The following is an 18,762-nucleotide window of genomic DNA, read 5'->3' as shown; positions in this document are numbered from 1 at the left end:
AGTTAGACATTGAAAGGAGGCTGATCAAAGTGAACCTTTTTGGCACAGTAGAGGTCAGTGGAAGGCAAGGGTTCAGAAACAGCCTGAAGGGGAATTTGTAGAAAGAAGGGGAAGAGTTGCAGAGAAAGGAAGAGTATGGGCTGAACCTGGAACGAAGGAAATGACCATAGCGGCAACAGCAGTGGCGGCAGCAACTTGCTGGCTTACTGTAAATGGAGCAAGACAAGACATGTTGAAACTAGAGAGGAATCTGCTGCAGTTCTTCCTGGCAGAACTCAAAATTGCTGGAAATGTACTATAAAGTTTAGGCTGATCGGTGAGCAGAGGGTGCTGTAGGCCTTAGTACGATATCTCTCTGGGGCTTCCTGATACTGTTGCTGCTGTATGTGAAATATAAGATCACGAACAAGCTGTAGAAAAGAAAGAAAAAGGAGTAAGGTGGATCTTGATTGCCTAATAAAGCAAAAAGGTGCCGTATCCTTGCTTTGGTCTCTCACATCAGAAGATGGAGCAGAAATTGATAGTTAGGGGGATTTTTCTCTCTCCTTCTCTCACAGTAGAAGAAATTGGGGCCATCCAATAAAATAAAATTTTGGGAAGAGTTGGGACAGGCAAAAGGGAATACTTGTTCACACAGTGAATAAACTGACTTTAAAAAAATGGCAACCACAGGACAATGGATTAGAAGAGACAAATGAATGGAGGTTAAGGCTGTGAATGGCTATTTAATGGTCACATGTCAATCCCAGTATCAAAGGCGGTGTGTCTCTGAGTATCAGTACCTGGGGAACATACATAGGAGAGTGCTGCCACATTCATATTTGGCCCAGGAACATTTGGGTGGCCTCATTGGGTACAGAATACGGGACTAGATAGGCCTTTAGGGTGTTTCATATAGTTGTGTGATCCAGCACAGCTTTTCTTAGGTCTTTGGGGGAAGTCAGTTTCCTTCAATAGGAATAAACCTCTCTGGACCTATAGACTCCTCTATCTGCCACCTCTGTAGCTTGGATTCTAAGCTGTGGTGAATAAAGAAGATACTAGACCTTTAAGAAGAGATCTTTACTTGCTGAGGGGAATATCATCTAGAGCTGGCTCCCCCCAACTGAGGCAACAGCAGTAACTTCCTCTTCCATGTCCTTTGTTCTGTGCTTGATCAGCATCTTCAGACGGGAAGAGGTACCTTTAGAGCAAAATGTCTTCACTGTGCATAGGCTTGCATGGCAACAGCGTGAGGGATAAGGTGATGCTCCCACAGAAAGTAAGCACTTCAGGAAATCCCCACACAGCCTGCATGCCAGAATGGCACCTCAAAGAGGCTTCTTGATCTCTACCGTATCACCACAAGAGGCTGCAACAGAGCTCAGAAGAAGTTGCTTCTCTGAACTACAAGTCCCAGAATCCCTTAGCCGGCATAACCGATGGGCTAGATGTTTTTTCCAAGCTCTGGCTGAGAGCCAAGGCTGTCTGGAATGCGCTGCTCATGAATGGCGCCCTGGGTTCACTGCATGAGCGGGAGCTTTTGTCGCTTCTCGGCCTTTTGGCTAAGATCAAGTGGGGCATGTGTGATGGAGCATTTATAATGGGCCTGGTCTTGAGGTCATCTAGCTATCTCTTCGCCGGAAGAGAAAGCAATTACAGAAGAGTCCTAAGTCTTATCCCACAAAAGCCTTTTTTCATCCCGGCTGGACTGCACCATTTTCTTGGGTTACCGGATGTACATATTAGCCAGTCTTTTCTGTTAATCATAAGAGGGTTATTTAGCAAAGTCAGTAGCTATGTGAGAGGCATCCCGGCTCCTCCTTTGTTGTGGAGCGCCGACGGCATTTTGTGCAGCCAGCATCTGAAGAAACACTATCCAGTTTCCAACCAATGTATGCATAGATTTCTCCGCCACCTCCACCTCCTCCTCCTGGCTTATCAACTATGCCCTTTCCCCGTTGCATTTCTATTGTGAGCCTCTTACAGGCTTTGCACAATATTTCTGTAATGTGCAGACCAGCAAGTAAGGAATAGGGGGAGGGAGAGCCTTATATCGCTAATCACTTTGCTTAGTACAAGTGTTATGGGTGGGGGATGCTTTGGGGCATTTAATTATCATTCATGAAAAGCAGGATTTAGTTCTTTTTTAAGTGATCACCAAACCCTTAGTATCAGCATTTTTTAAGAGCTTTGGAACCAAGACTTTGAAACTGTATATATTACACCATGACATGTTAAACTGGGTTTAGATTGAACTAGCATTCTTGGCTTCTCAAGGAAAATTGGTAATTTTATTTTGTTTTTAAGAGCTGCCAATTCTTCTGCAGCGACAGACCCTGTTGATGAACTTACTGACTTGGAGACCTCGGTTTTAGATGCTGTTATCCCAAAACAGAGAGAAACGATATCAGGGATCCAAAGTGCCATGAGTAGGAAAAAAGCAACATGCTTTCTTCCATTGCCTCCCCCCAGGTGCATCGGAGAGCATTTTCCCTTCTCATATAGGCTTCTGTGAACTAGCTGATATTTTAGTCAATATCACAACATTATGCGAAAAGTACAATACTTTACCTGCAATAATGACAGAGATAGTAATAATTCTGCCAGACATAGGTTTTCTGTTCTAGCACAAGAAGTGATGTGTGATGGAAATAGCACGTTATGCATTTCTGAAGCTTCCAGAATATGGCAACCCTATAAAGACCTTGAATAGTTACCGTAATTAGGAGTCCTGTTCAGGTCTTACAAACTTTCGGCTGTGCCTTTCTTTATTGAGTGAATCCATCTCAGGTTCATCTTCTTTTTCTATTTCCTTCAACATATACTAGTTCTTATTGTATTTTTCAGTGAATCTTGTCTTCTCATGATGTGTTCAAAATACGACATCCTCAGTGTATTTTAGCTCTTAGTGACAGTTGAGGCTCATCCAGACCTATTTATTTGTACTTTTGTGGTGGTCCATGGTATGTATCAAAATCTTCTTCCAACTCCACATTTCAAATAAGTTAATTTTTCTTCCCTTTCAGCCTTCTTCATTATCCAGAATTCACATTTATACCTAGTAAATGGGAAAACAATAGTGTGGATGATAATTGCTTTGATCTCCTACAACAAATATTTACAGCAGAAAATAATTTCTAGTTTCTTCGTACTGGCCCTTCTGAGTACCAGCCTTCCTCTGATTTCTTTGCTACAGTCCCCATGTGGATTAGTGATTGAACTGAAGTACAGAAAATCTTTAACAATAGTGATTTCTACATTGCCAACATTAAACTTTTCTGCTTCTTCTGTGCTGGTGATTTTGTCTTCTTAATGGTAAACTGTAAACCTGCTTTTGCATTTTCTTCTTTAAGTTTTTTTAGTACAGTCGTGCATCACTTTACGATTACCCTGTTTAACAACGAATCTGCTTGACGGTGAGGTTTTTGTGATGGTTTTTGCGATCACAAAACGATGATTCCAATGGAGTTTTTTCATTTAATGATGATCGGTTCCCTGCTTCAGGAACCGATTTTCTCTTTACAATGATCAAAAACAGCTGATCATCAGGTTTCAAAATGGCCATTGGCTGAAGAAAATGGCTCCCCGCTGTGCTTAGGGACTGATTCCTCGCTGCGCAGGCATGGAAAATGGCCGCCTCTATGGAGGATCTTTGCTGGAGGATGAGTTTTCAGCGCATTGGAACGCATTGAAAGGTTTTCAGTGCATTTCAGTGGGCTTTTAAATTTCGCTTTACTACGTTTTTGCTCTACAGCAATTTCGCTGGAATGAATTAACGTCGTTAAACGAGGCACCACTGTAGTTGTTTTACACCATGGCTGTTTTCTTCCTATAAGGTGTTATCACCTGAATATCTTAAATTATTGGTGTTTCTTTCACCAATTTTTAGCCCTTCCTCTAAATCTGGCTTCATTTTCTGTATGGTGTGTTCTGCATAGAAATTTTATCAGTAAGGAGAAAAATGGGAGAAAAAAATGACACCTTTGGTTTTTGGAAACCATTCTGCATCTCCACATTCTTTCTTAACACTAGACTCTTGGCTAGACTGTAAGTTATACACCAGGATGGTCAAATATCATAGCAAACGTATTTCTTTTAGAACAACCCATTGCTTCTTGTATCAACATAGTTAAAACTTTTGCTATAAGCCATAAAGTTCAAACTAATTTTCTTCTGAAACTCTTTGCTATGCCCCAGTAAGCAACTGGAAACAAATACAGCTGGTGAAGTTTTATGTGGTATATCTAAGGTTTTCAGAACCTGGCAGCCTTAGGCACAGATTTTACTTTTGGATGCAGGACTTGCACCAGATTTTCTTGTGAATATGAGTTAACCAACCAGGAAGAAAGAACACCTCATGCACTACCCCTGGATCGTAACTACCACTTGATTTGCAGAAATTAGCAGACAAATGTTTTTACTGTACACTGGATACAGTCGTTTGTGTTGGCCGGTTTTTAATTAGTGGTCTCAATTTCAGACAGTGACTCAAAAGCAATCAATGTCAATTCCTTTAGACAGTTAAGTTTTGCAGTGACAGCCCTTCTGTGCATCACAACAGTTGCCTCAGAGGTTGAAATGCATCAGGGAATAATGTGTTTCCCACCAATGTGTTTGCAGGATGGAGGAGGCTTTGCCTGTGAAGTCTTGCTGGTCAAGCACCTTTAAAAATACCTGATTTCTTCTGGAGGGAAAAATGAAAACGTGACTCTGTTCCCAATATTTTTTAAATTGAGATTGCAGTACATGGGGATGGCAGGAAAAGTCTACTATTGGTTGTGTTCTCTCTCTCTTTTTCCCCCCTGTTTTTCATCTGAAGCATCCGGACTTAGTCACCAGAGACTAATTTAACATGTTTCTCACTAGTTCTCTTTTAGAATATACGTTTGCTGTTTTACATTCATTTAAAAAAAAACTTAACATATGAATATGGTAAGCATATGGATTAAAGTGCAGGAATTCATTATGTAGGCTCATTTACAGAGTCAGGAGTGGCTGCACCCTCCCCGTTAACACATACAACCAAGCTTCCTCTGCGTAATGTGTGAAATGATCTGGATAGAATGTTAATCCATGCCACTCATCTAGGCGGGCACCCTGCAAAAGGAGAACCACACAAATTAGCTTACTAGGGAATTAAAGGCTATGCCCATTCCTCAGTGTGTGCACTCTCTGAAACAGGAAATGCTAGATAAGTGATTGACCTGTTATTCTCAGGATATATCACCTTTTTCCTTTTCTTACAGTTCTTCTTGTTTGCCTTTACAACTTAATAGTAATCCTCTTGGCGTTTGTGTGTTTTACAGTCCCTGGTACTGTACAGTACAAGGTTTTGCTCATGAGTTGAACAAGAGGTAGTATTTCTGGTCCTGTATCACTTGGGTTCATCTGGGATGGGAGACAGAATCTGGTGATTGGAAAACTCAGCACTGGTTTTATTGTCGTGTGGTGTTTGAGTGTTTTAAAATATTACTCACACCAGAAAACAGAATTTTGAAATATTAGGCACACGAGGCCTCTCAGATAAGGCAGGCAATATTTTCCGGAGTTCAAAGAAAACAGAGTGAATGATTAAGCCTTGGCTGGGAGGTGTATTATTGGTGTATACCAACAAAGGGCACATGTAGGCACAGATCCTATCTTTTCACCATTAAATTGGTACAAGACCTCCAGATTAGGGTCTCTGTGTGTTTTGCCCTCCTCTTCCTCCCCTGCCACCCCCTCCACCCTCCATCAGTCCTTTCCATTCCAGCTTGTTTCTGACACCCCTCAGGGGCGAATTCCAGTCCTGCCTTTTGAACCCTTGCTAGAGTCTTCTGTATTCTTTTCTTACTTCATAAATAGCTCTTTTTATCTTGTGGCTTGCTTCAAGCGGCTAAGGCCTGCCTGGAGTCCCCCGCTCCCCCCTCACGCCACCCCTCCTTGCTGCATTCTTTGGTCTGAGCTATGGCTGTCTGGCTTGGGCCCAGAACTGACATAAGGGCCTCTGAGAGAAAGCAAGGCCGGCTGACATCAGCCGAATGCTGTGGCCTTGATTTATTTATTTATTTATTTTCTCCTCCCGGGTAGGGGAAGGAAATCTGTGAAAATGCCTTTGTGGCCCCTGTTTTTCTCCCCTGGGCGAAAGCCCCAGTCAGAAAGGAGAAGGCTAATAATGCAGCTCAACCTGGGGTGGGGCGGGGGCAAATCTTGTTTTTTTGTGGGGGAAGTCAGGGAAGAAAGATGGTATGGTATAGATATCCAGGTGTACTGGCGAAAGTGTAGACAAAATGATGGAGTCCTGTGGGACTTCAGAAGACAGTTTGTGCATGGTGATCTGAACATTCATTAACCTCATCATCACCATGTGCTGTGAAGTCAGTTCTAATTTATGGTGACCCTTTTCAAGGTTGTTCTGGGGTACTCAGAAGTGGTTTCCCATTCCCCTTTTTCTGGGGGGGACCTCTGGGACTGTGCAGCTTGCCCAAGGCCACCCGGGCTGGCTCTTCTCCCAGGAGGCAGATTAGGGAATTGAACTCTCAACCCTTCACTCCGCAGCCACATACTTAACTCAGTGAGCTCTCTAGCCAGCCATGAAAATTCAGAGGTGACAGAATATTATGGGGAATTGACCTAGGGGAAATGGTAAAAAGCAAAGTGTACTGCTTATATACCGCCCCATAACATTTAAAGCACTCTCGGGGCAGTTTCCAAGTTAATTACGCAGGCTACACATTTAGGCTACACATTGCCCCCTCCCCCACCCCACAAGCTGGGTACTCATTCTGCCAACTTCAAAAGGATAGAAAGCAGAGTCAGCCTTGTGCTACCTGGGATTGAACCCCGGGTGGTGAGCACAGTTTCGGCTGCAGCACAGTAGTTTAACCACTGCACCATGAGGCCATGTTGGGTGTGTCATTGCCTCCCATTGTACCCTGAGTGCGTAATTATTTTTCCATATGGTGTTGACAGAAATGTGGCTTCTCCTGCTTCCTTTCAAGGGGAAAGAAAGGGAAGGAGGAACACTTTGTTGAGTTTTTGCACCTGTGGTGGAATTGTGTCCTGCCTCAGATAGTTTGCAAAGTGACAAAACAGTATGCCCCCTTCATGGCTGGTGGTAGTGATTTGACAAATCGTGTGCCATAGAAAAGGGTTAACAGACACAGCATGGCATTGCAGGTGGGTGAAGATGCAGCTGCCAAATGTCATTAATGTACAGTGGTGCCTCATAAGATGGGCGCTCCATTTAATGATGAATCTGCATTATGACAAGGTTTTTGCGATCGCAAAATGATGTTTTGAATGGGGGAATTTCGCTGCGCGATGATCAGTTCCCTGTTTCAGGAACCGATTTTCGCTTCCCGACGCTCAAAACAGCTGATCGACGGGTTTTCAAAATGGCCGCCGGCTGCTCAAAATGGCTCCCGGCTGTGTTAAGAAGCCATTTTTCGCTGCACAGGCACCCGAAAATGGCCGCCCCTATGGAGGATCTTCGCAGGACTGTGAGTTCTTAGCCGATTGGAACGCATTAACCAGGTTTTAATGCGTTTCAATGGCTTTTTAATTTTCGCTTTACGACGTTTTCGTTCTACAGCAATTTCACTGGAACGAATTAATGTCGTAATGCAAGGCACCACTGTATAAAGATTCACTCTTAGTCTTTATGTAGTCATCCTTCTTTCTAGATCTGGAAACAATCTTTAATCATAGCTTGAAACTTGGCCCACACATAAAATTTTTGCTTAATATTTCCTTTGATATTTTCCAGTTTCTCCTCCCTGTTTGTCCATTTAATCTTTTTCTTGTTTTCATATTTTTCTTCCTTGTTGCTTGGCTGCCTGCCTTCTCTCTGTTTCTCAAGACACCCACTACACCCTGTCCTTGAGATTAAAATGTACCAACAATGTTACTTTGGTATCATAGCCCCTGACACTAATGGCTGGCAAGTCATCCGCATGAATCCCTCATGATCCCACTTAGAGGTGTCTCTTATAGGGTTATCTTTTTTATTAGTTCTAGTAAAGTTCTTGTTTCAGAGTAACAATACCAAGTGGTTGTAGTGGGTTTTTTGGGCTCTTTGCCATGTTCTGAATGTTGTACTTCCTAACGTTTCGCCAGTCTCTGTGGCCGGCATCTTCAGAGGACAGCACTCTGTCCTCTGAAGATGCCGGCCACAGAGACTGGCGAAACGTTAGGAAGTACAACCTTCAGAACACGGCCAAAGAGCCCGAAATACCCACAACAACCATTAGATCCCGGCCGTGAAAGCCTTCGCGAATACAGTATAATAATACCAAGTGTCTGTATGGGTGCTCAAAAAGTAAGTAAATTGGAAGCTATTTCTAAGTAGTGCCTGTTCAGAAATGTCTTCTCCTGTGGCGGTCCAAACGATAGGGGCACACCTCCCACTCAGATAGCAGGCTATCATTGCTGACTATTTTAATCATAACATATGATTTGGGAATCACTACCATCTGGTTTGCTGCCAGATATTAACCGAGTCCAACTTAGGCCAGTAGGATTTACCTGCCACTGAATTTTGGAAGGGAGGTTGTTGTCATTGTTGTTTAGTCGTTAAGTCATGTCCAACTCTTCGTGACCCCATGGACCAGAGCACGCCAGGCCCTCCTGTCTGCCACTGCCTCCCAGATTTGGGTCAAATTCATGTTGGTTGCTTCAATGACACTGTCCAGACATCTCGTCCTCTGTCGTCCTCTTCTCTTGCCTTCACACTTTCCCAACATTAGGGTCTCTTCCAGGGAGGAAGGGAGGTTAGAGAGTTTATTTCCTGCTCCCATCCACATCATCCACCCTCTGTTACACAGACCGGCCTCTTTTTAAAACAATTAGGTTTCTCTTGCCTCTCCCTCACTCCCCCTCTACACACTTTTTATACTGAAGAGAAAAAAGATTTTGGTAATTCCTGGATATGAAAACCAGATTTTCCTCTTTTATATCCTTCCTTTTCAGATATTATCTACGGTACTTGTGTGCAGACCTGTGCACGTAAGCTCAAAAGGAAAGCTCAGTGGGGTTTACTCCCAGTCTCTTTCTTTTCCAGTCACTCACTGTTCACCTTCAATTCTGTGCATATCAACTTACAAATAAGCCCCACTGAATTTGGTGGACCTTTCTTCTCCCAGGCAGGTGCATATAAGATTAAGTCCATCCTTCTGTCCTCTCCGGTGTGTGTGGGGGCAAACATTCTCCTTTTTTCCAGCTGCCTCTTCGACCGATGTAAACCGGGAACTCAGACAAGGCACAGTTTCCCACACCCTGTCTCTCTATTTCTCGCTTCTGGGATTGTTGTTGTTTTCTTTTCCTGGGCCCTGTGGTTTTGGCTGCCTGTCAGATTCCTTTTGTCTCCTCCTGGCAAGCTTCCTGCCAGCTCTACAGCTAGCCAATGGGCTGCTGAGTGAGCACAGAAAGGATGCCAGGGAGTGATGACAACATTTGGGAGTGCTGGAATTCCTCACTGTTGCTAACAAAGACAGATTCCCCCAGGGCCTTTTGCAACACTGGGGACATCAGAACTCACATTCCCAAACATTCTCATGCCCTCCCATATAATTTCAGGACTCTAGTAGAGAAGAATGGGGATAGGTGTTTGATAGGTGTTTGAATACCTGGCTACAGTTTGTTTGGGAGGGTGGAAGATAATATAGTGAAAGGAAGATTCTGCTGCCATGATGTCTTTCTCGTACTGTCAACGGATCAGGAAAAAGAAATGGTCTAGTCAGCTCTAGTGCCTTGAACGGCCACTTAGGAATTAGCAGGCTAAGCTTTTAACAACATAGATACATATGCTATTGCTTAGTAATTGCCATAGATCACATGATTCTTAAAGACCCAGCTACAAGACAAGAAGTGTTCTGGATGAAAAATAAATGCCTGTGGTCAAACTAGGAGATTGAGATATTCATGAGCGCGTTGGCAGCATCATTAGTTTTATGCCAAGACATCCTGTAGTACTTTAAAGGTTAACTTCTCTCTCTCTCTCTTTTTTGGCAGGCTTGCCACTTGTTTGAAAATGTATCTTTAACAGCAGTTTGGCACACAGAGATCTAGTGCGTGAACCTTTCCTTTCCACTTATTTTCCATGTCAGGAAAAGTTCAGCCTGCTAAATTTCTATGCATTCTGTAGCTTGCCAACATGCAGTTATCAGAACAATAGGTTTAAAAATGAAAAAGAAAATGTACCATCAAAGTGGACGCTTCTTAATTTATTGAGGTGGGAGCTATTTCTGTTACGTATCTGATAAAGTAAGCAAACAAGAATCTTTGCTGTATTGTCTGCAAGGCATGAACACAGGTCTTTGCAACACATGCTCATTCCATTCTTTTCTAATTAGGGTGTAGAAGAAACAGCAGTTAGTGATCCGGAGCAAGACACTTTCACCACATTTCCGCATTATTTAGTCCACAAATAATCAGCCCCTGGCTATATACTCACAGTCACTAATAGATTGGAATCCTCACTTCATCCCCAAACAGCATGTAATAAAAGGGTGGGAACTGCCCATCCTGGCTGTGTATAAATGACCATTAAAGGGTAATTAATCCACATTAGGTGATCTTCAGGACTCACCCTTGGTGAAATGATGTGTGCATTTGCAATCCGCATATGAACTTAAAGTGACAGCAATGTAGCGTGACAGGTCTATAAAACCACTGAACAGTGTGAAGACAGTGATTGGAGACAAATTCTTCCTTTTAGAATTCTGGATAACTCAGTTAGGCTAACTGACTGTAGTAGTTGTTGTGGGTTTTCTGGGCTGTTTGGCGGTGTTCTTGAGGTTTTTCTTCCTAACGTTTCACCAGTCTCTGTGGCTGGCATCTTCAAAGGACAGGAGTCAGAACTCAGACAGGTCTTTGGAACATTCCATTATTTTCTAATTAGGGTGTAGAGCCTTTGAGAACACATTGACTGTAGTAGGTTCAGTAGAAGAAGAAAAACACCTCCTAATATAACAAGTATGGATTTCACATCCACCTATCCAAGATGTAGTGATGACTACTGACTTAGGTGGCTTGAAAAAAAAGTGATGCAAATATATGTAAAATAACTCCATCCATGTTATTAGCTATGATTGTCAACCAGAACATCCCCATACAGATGCAGTATACCTTCAATACTTTAGCAGAAGCCATCTGTCTCACTTCCAATGGAAGCATTGTACTGAACTAGTTTAGGGATAGGCAGCTTCCCAGGATTTGGGGGCTGCATTGACTGTCTCCTGTTCAAAAGCCCCATGAGTTGCACCGCCATTGAAATGAATGCTGCTATTTTATCATGGAATTTCAGCAAGAACAAATGTGAAGGCCCTCTGTGGTGCATTAAAGGAAGGAGAAAGGACAACAGATAGGAGGGAGTAAAAAGTGAATGAGCTTGAGATTTTACCATGAGTGATGATCTTGTTTCAGTGTGACTTTAGCAACAGTGGTACAAGAAAAACATAGGGTTGTCAAAAACGACACTGGATGCATGTGGCCTACTCCCTGAACTAGACAGTCTCATTCAGCAAAGTAATCCGTTCCAGGATTAACATCGCTATCCGGATTCGTCCCTATGCGGGGGGGAAAACCCCATAGGAATGCATTAAACTCCGTTTAATGCGTTCCTGTTGGGGAAAAACTCACCGATAAGCGAAGATTCCCCCATCCTGCCGCCATTTTCACTGCCCAGTAAGCGAGGGCAGGGCGCGAAAACGCTGCAGGCGGCCATTTTCTGTACCCGGTGGCCATTTTGGAACCGCCGATCAGCTGTTTTCTAAACATTGCAATGCGAAGATCGGTAAGCGAAATGCTTGCTGATCATCGCAATGCGATGTTTAGCTTATCTAAACGTCGCAATGGGTTTGCATTAGCAATAGCAAAAAATGTGTCGCTATGCGGATTCGTCGTTAAACGGTACGCTCGTTAAGCGAGGCACCACTGTATGTTGTTTTGAGGGCAGTGGCACAAAGCCTATCTCCAAATGATCATTTCAATATATAATAGCTTTAAGAAAAGCTATCTGTGGCTGGCTAGATTTGATTTAAATTTTTTAAAATAGGAATTTTTTGACAAGGTAATTTTGAAAATTCATTTTTAAAACATTTAAATTGTGATTTAAATCAATATGATTTAAAAAATCATTGATTTTAACCACCCACATCTGTGGCAGCTGATGGCAAGGTGGTTGTGTACAGTATGTATCACTGGTTTTGTGTGGGGTGCAATTCAGTTCTTTTGTCACAACACTGTAAATAGTGCTACTTCAGATTAATCCCTCTGTGTTAAAAAAAGAGAAGAAGCTGCCTATTAAACAGAAAGCAATGAAGATTGAGGAAGGAGGATGAATTTACAGGATTATCCAAGTCCAGACACAGAGAGCTTTGGTGCTTGTACAAGCTAGCTGGAGGGCTGAAGTTCAACAAATAGAGCTTGATGGATTGTAGTGCTATAGGAACAAGAGGAATCACATCTGGGGGGAATTTCTTCTTGGATGCAGCTTGTAAAAAGACAACTGCCGGATCATGACACTTAAAAGTTTAATTGATATTTGATAAATTGTCTAGCAACTAATATGGTTTGCTGCACAAAGGAACTACAGCCAATGACAAGTGTCACAGGACAGATTATTTTTACGCTTAAGTCATTTCTGACTTATGATGACCCTATGAGTCTCAAAAGGTCCTCCTATCAAGGATCTACTTAGGTCTTGGAGACAGAGGGCTATGGCTTCTTTAGCAGGGTCAATCCATCTCATGTTAGTTCTTCCTCTTTTTCTACTGTCTTCAGCTTTTCCTAGTTTCATTGTCTTTTCTGACGAGCCCTGTATCTCAACATATGACGAAAGTGCATTAGTCTTAGTTCAATTGTTTTAGGTTCTGTAGTGGATAGTTCAGGCTTCAGTTGATCTACAACCCATTTATTTAACTTTTTGGAGATCCATAAGAAGACCTTTTTGGGGGTCTCTGAGAAGGGTCCTTTCAAACTCTGCTCGGAAAATTATGAAATTGAAAGTGACAGTTGGGGAAAGGTCTGGTCCATAGCCTGCTCATCCTCATCTCTGGGGGAAAGCTGCTGTCTGAAGAGGAAAGTTATTGGTGCATTCTTTCACATGTTCGGGGAGCCTGAAATGTCATAGTTGCTTCTTGCATGCAGCAGTCTGTCTCCTTAAACTCTCCTTCAGGTGGAGACCGGAACAGATTGAGGGATGGGACTAGAATTCTCTCCTTGGTCACACATTCATATTCATCCTGTTTTGAATGCCCAAATACGGCTCTAGTTTCAAGCCATCCTCCTTCAATAATCTACTGAAAATGATACCGAAGAAGGCTTTCACAAAAGAGGTGGCCAGAACCCAACTTCTCTGTGTAATTTAGTCACCGAACTGCAGCTTGAGAACCAAATGTTGCATTTGTCACATCGTTTGGCCTTTCATGGTGTGGTGTTGTTTGGCCCTGGAGACTGAGACAGCCTGTTGAGAAATCTGCAAGACTGCTTATCTCCAGCATGAGCACAAGACCAGGAGTGTTTCTTGAAGTTTCCAGAATTTGTGCAAAATGTCTGTGTGCAAAACTAGTGTGTCCTCTCGTTGTGAAACAGAACAGTGCAGCAAGCACAGAAGGACCGACTAACAGGCCAGAAAGGTAAAAGCGATACAGGGGATGCTTTTAAATTTAAAAATGACATTGAAAAGGCGGCAGCTCTCGATTTTATGCTGTTTGCTCAAATCATGAAAATTGCTTAACTCATGCCATTTGTGCAAAATTGTCCTTGCAACCATGAGACCGCTTGCTGATACCGACAGAAAAATATCTTGCCATCTCCTGGGGGAGAAGAAAGAAGTTGCACATCCTTGTTCTCGTGCAGGAAAAGAAAACAAGCGGGAATGTACATACCCAGTCCCAATCTGGCTCAGCTCCTCTTCCCTCCAGTTACTCATTTTTAAAGAAAAAATAAGGCACGCAGAGGCTCAAGGCAATCCTCATGTCCAGTTCAACTCTCACTTAACAAAGCAGTGCAAAGCAGTGCGATGCTAGCTAGGCAGTTACCACGAAGAGACATGGAGCCGTGGAGCCCTGAATGCTCATATTATGTGTCCATTTGTAAATAGTTTTTTTTGTGGTCTCTGTCCTTTTTCGGTGAAGCTTCCCTCTGTATCTGGAACTGGTAACTCGGGGGGGGGGGAGTTGTGGGTAAGCACAGACGCGAAGGAGGCACAATCTGTCAATGGCTTCTGTGTGGCTGGCAGAAAACAGAGGGTTGAAGGATCCAAGCATTCCCTGTCTCAGTCATGGAAGCCTGAGGGTAGCAGAAGTGAGAGCAGTGGAACAGGACCTTCGGCTGGCTGGAGCCGCCTGTTGTGTTTTTCCAAAGGAAGTCATTATAAAATACTGAGGTCAGTGTTTATGATGTTTCCACAGTTACTGTGGCCGGCCTCTTTAACCCTTTGCCTCTTCCCAGCAGATGCCCTTAAGAAACCTCCCACCCAAAACCTTCTGTAGCTGCCTCGGGCCATAGTTGAGAAACATTCCTGGCATTGATTTCAACCTGATCCTGCTGGTTTCCCTGCAGTCTCAGCTCTGGGAGGATTAAGAAGGATCTGTTGCCCTTTCTTAGGAACATTAGGAGCCAGTGAAGGCTTGAGGACTAGTAGAATGGTTATTCTTCTTTTTCTAAAGGGCTTACAGTAGGACACAGTGGCTTTCGCTCTACAAGAACCCTGTGAAGTAGGTCGGACCTAGACAGAAAGATTGGCCCAAAGTTACCCAATAGATTTACTGATTAGAACCTGGATTTCCTGAAGTCCCAGTCCAACACTAACCATTACACCACACTGACCCACTGACTCATGTTAGAATAATAAAATCTAAGCCTGTGGTTGGCCTGCAGGTTGCTCTTGATTCACGCTGGGACAGTCTTGCTCCCTGACATTTGATGGAGGCTTGATAGGCTGGAGCTGCCAATTTTTGTACTAGGAATTTTGTAATGTTCCTGTGTCATGAACAGCAACATAACCCATAGAAATTAAGCCAAGTGCAGCAGTACCTCGGGTTACGAAAGCCTCAGTTAACCTAATTTTCGGTTTATGAACGGAATTCCATTGAAAATAATGCCTCGGGTTACGAATTTTTTCCGCAGTAGGGAGGAAGTTTCCCCAGGATCCACTGTGCCTGGAAGTTTATAGCGCTACCCCTGTTCTTATGGCAAACCGCGTTTCGGTTTACCAATTTTTCGCATTGCGTAACGTCCCGGAGAACACATTACATTCATAAACTGAGGTACTACTGTATTGCCCAGACGATATGTACATGGTGCATTCCTATATCTCAGATCACAACAACAAAATGGCAAAACTAAACATTCTTCTGCTATTGCTATAAGACTAAAAAGATTCCTATTCCAGTAGTGTGGCCCTCCAGTTTGCTGGAATGCAGCTTCCATGATCCCACACCACTGGTTATGTTGGCAGGGTTAGTTCCGCCTGAATTCCAACAGCATCTGGTGGACCAACAGCATCTTGTTCTATGATGCCTGACCCATTAAGTCCAGCATAACGGTTTTGTATAGTGGCCAACAAGAAAATCTACGCAGAGCTCACAAGCAGGGTGTGAAGGCAGCAGGCCGGCTGTGATGTTGTGGTAGTCAGTGACCATACTGCCTCTGAATAGGGAGATTCTGTTTAACCATCTGTGCCTCCTGGGAAAAATGGCAGCCTGCGTAGCCTTGGGCAAGTTGCACTGTCCCAGGGCACCCCCGGAAGAAAGGAATGGTAAACCACTTCTATGTACTGTTTATCTAGAAAATCCTGCAAAAAGGATTGCCATACATCAAAAGTGACTTGATGGCATGTAATTATTAATCTTATTTATCCATCCCAGCAGATGGCTGCTTATCCTCCCCAGCAAGGTTGGCCTGGCTTGAGGTATTAGGGCACGATTTTGTTTAGCTTCATTCAAGGAAAAGCTTCTCTTGCTGATTTGTGCGCTTCATTCTTGTTAAAGGCACTAGAGTAGGCCATGACATTTTTCCCCCGGATCTGTTGGCAAACCTGTCAACGATTAAAGAGTACAGTTGCCACATTACAATTTGAGTATAGTAGTCTCCGTAACTGCTGTTAGACTAAATAGGAATAGGATCAATGGAGAGAGAGAGAGAAGCAGAAGCAGCTGCTCCCTTTAATCAACCTCGTTTCCCTCTTGCTTAAGCAAGCTAAACTTGTAGTTTATTCCCCGGCAAGTGAAAGGAAAGAGTGGACAAAGGAACCGAAAGAGACACCAGTTGCATCTTAAGAAGAATATGATAATAAAAATCTTAAAACTGCAGACTGGAAGGGACTCTACATACAGTAGATGATTGAGTTCAGCCCCTGTCAAGGAGGCACAACAGGGAATCAAACTCCCAACCTCTGGCTCCACACCCAGAAACCTTAATCACTGAGTTACGTGAATATTTCTTCTGGTTTAGGATTTGGCAACCTTGCTGTGGCCTTGTGTTTCAGTCACCCAAAGTGCATCTGACTGAGCTGATTTTCCAGGTTAGGGGTGTGAAAAACCTCTCCCATCTCAAATGTTACTGCATTTCCCCAAATCAGAATTTTCTTCCTGGTGCTTTTTCATACTGGATTAAAGAATTTGCTTTACTGCTCATACACCTTGTTGACTGCACTCTTTTTGTGCCATTTTTTTTCAGTTGTGTGCATTTTGAAATACATACTGTGTTTTCTGCCTATTTTTTTCTCTCTGAAGTCCCCCATAATCCTTACCAACCTGCAAGCAGTCTTTTTCTCTTTTTGCCGCAAGATTGTCAAGTCCAACTATTTTTATCCCCAACAATGTGTTTGAATCCTTTGTTAGGATCCATTGACTCCCGTTGCTTAAGAGTGGCTGTCGATTCTAAGGGCAGCCAGCTGTGGTTTCCAACTTCTAACTCTTCCCTGATTCCCCAACCATTAAAAAAAAAGAGAGAGAGATCTGGTGAAGGTTGCACAATTTCACCTTCTGGGCAGCCACCATTTCTGTTGCTCCTTTGATATTTTGCTTTCTCTTTTTTTCCCCCAAGTCTGTTAGGGCCAAATATGTGCAATTATGCAAAATATCACCAGGAAGATGAAAACAGCCACATGGCTGAAAATGGTGCAAGAGGGCAAAGAAACTTGCATACTTGCACATTCTGGGTTGGGATTGCACCCATTTCTTTCCTGTTTTCTTTTTCCTCCTGCTGAGGCTGCCTTTGTTCAACATTGTGATTGTTTTTGAACTGTGGTAAGCAGACAAGGGCAGTAGCTTCTGTGTAAGAATTGTAGGATAAATGTCTACTTGCCCTTTTTTAAAAGCTGAAGCAGTGAAATGAAATAATTTGCCCTCTTCTGATCCTAAAGGTAAAGGTAAAGGTTCCCCTTGATAATTTTTGTCCAGTCGTGTTCGACTCTAGGGGGCGGTGCTCATCCCCGTTTCCAAGCCATAGAGCCAGTGTTTTTGTCCGAAGACAATCTTCCGTGGTCACATGGCCAGTGCGACTTAGACACGGAACGCTGTTACCTTCCCACCGAAGTGGTCCCCTATTGATCTACTCGCATTTGCATGCTTTCGAACCGCTAGGTTGGCGGGAGCTGGGACAAGCGACAGGAGCTCACTCCGTCGCGTGGATTCGATCTTATGACTGCTGGTCTTCTGACCCTGCAGCGCAGGCTTCGGCGGTTTAGCCTGCAGCGCCACCACGTCCCTCTTCTGATCCTAATGCATATATATATTGTTAGACAAATTCTTAGAGTCTTTATTAGACATGATAGAAAGCTGCTGTAATCAAAAAGCAGTGTTTCGCTGAATAGATAGATGCTGGGGGACAAGGGAAGACCTTTGATTCCTTACTTGTAGACTTTTGGTACATTGGGTTGCCTGCTGTTAGAAACAAAAAGTTGCACAAAAGAAGGCCTCTTACTTATTTCCTTATTTATTTAAGAAAACAATGTAAGAAGAGTTCTGCCTGGGTCGCATTAAAGGTCTGACTAGTCCAGCATTCTGTTTCCTATGTTTGGCCAACTGGAGGCCGCTGGAAAACCTTCCACTGTTCTTCCTTAACAACTAGTATTTAGAACCAAGAGGAGAAAATTTACAATTTTGGATTACAATTCCCAGAATACTCTCTCCACCATGGTCAGTGGCCATGCTGACCATGGCATTCTGGGACCTGTAGTCCAAAAACATTGATTTTTTTTCCACCTGTCATTCTAGCTTTATAACAACCTGGCGAGGAAGGTTGGGGCATAGGGATAGCTAACAACTTGCCCATTCAGTGAGGCTCCCACATCTTTAAAAACAACATGGCGCCCTGTGTTTCACTATACCCTGAGCTTGCTGGGTTTGTCTTCTCGCCATCTAATAACCAGATCTAATTCGTAGCTGTTTGAACTCGCTCTGTCCTTAGCGCCAGCTCTTACCACCCACAACTCACATCACAGTTCTTCCGAAAACAGGAAGGAGTGAACGTGTGGGGCGGAAACAAGAGGCCTAGCCAACTGCAGCCTGGTTAGCTTAGCTCAGGAAGTGGTTGAGTGCATTCTGTGAAGGAGGAAAGGAAAGCCACAGCCCATGAGGCAAGGCCAGCCAGTCTATGAGCAGGGCGAAAGGTTGCCTGTAGCAACTTGTCATAAAGATGGTCTGTAGCTCCTTGTCATGCACAGAGAGTTCTGAACAGAATATGGAATTTGTTTGCTTATTGTATGCATTCCAGTTTTATATATATGGAATATAAATGTCCTTATTCATTAATTATATTTATGCAAAGTTTGGCTAAATTACATTTTTGGAC

At 43.3% G+C, this 18,762-nt stretch overlaps 1 protein-coding gene and 1 long non-coding RNA gene across 4 annotated transcripts in view; one reads left to right on the top strand and one right to left on the bottom strand.

The window, feature by feature from the left end:
* The window catches only part of PPP1R18 (protein phosphatase 1 regulatory subunit 18), a 48,101-nt gene that overhangs the window by 7,836 nt on the left and 21,503 nt on the right, over positions 1 to 18,762 (top strand). The gene's annotated exons all lie outside the window — the stretch shown is intronic.
* On the bottom strand, positions 131 to 11,210 carry LOC144587604 (uncharacterized). Its single transcript, XR_013542763.1, has 2 exons — positions 9,064 to 11,210; positions 131 to 3,040 (listed from the first exon to the last, which is right to left on the bottom strand). It is a non-coding gene; the product is annotated as an uncharacterized LOC144587604 (long non-coding RNA).

Source organism: Pogona vitticeps, chromosome 2, assembly GCF_051106095.1.
Source record: "Pogona vitticeps strain Pit_001003342236 chromosome 2, PviZW2.1, whole genome shotgun sequence".
Taxonomy (NCBI): Eukaryota; Metazoa; Chordata; class Lepidosauria; order Squamata; family Agamidae; genus Pogona; species Pogona vitticeps.
Note: the sequence above shows the minus strand (reverse complement) of the source record. Positions and strands in the feature narration are given on the sequence as shown.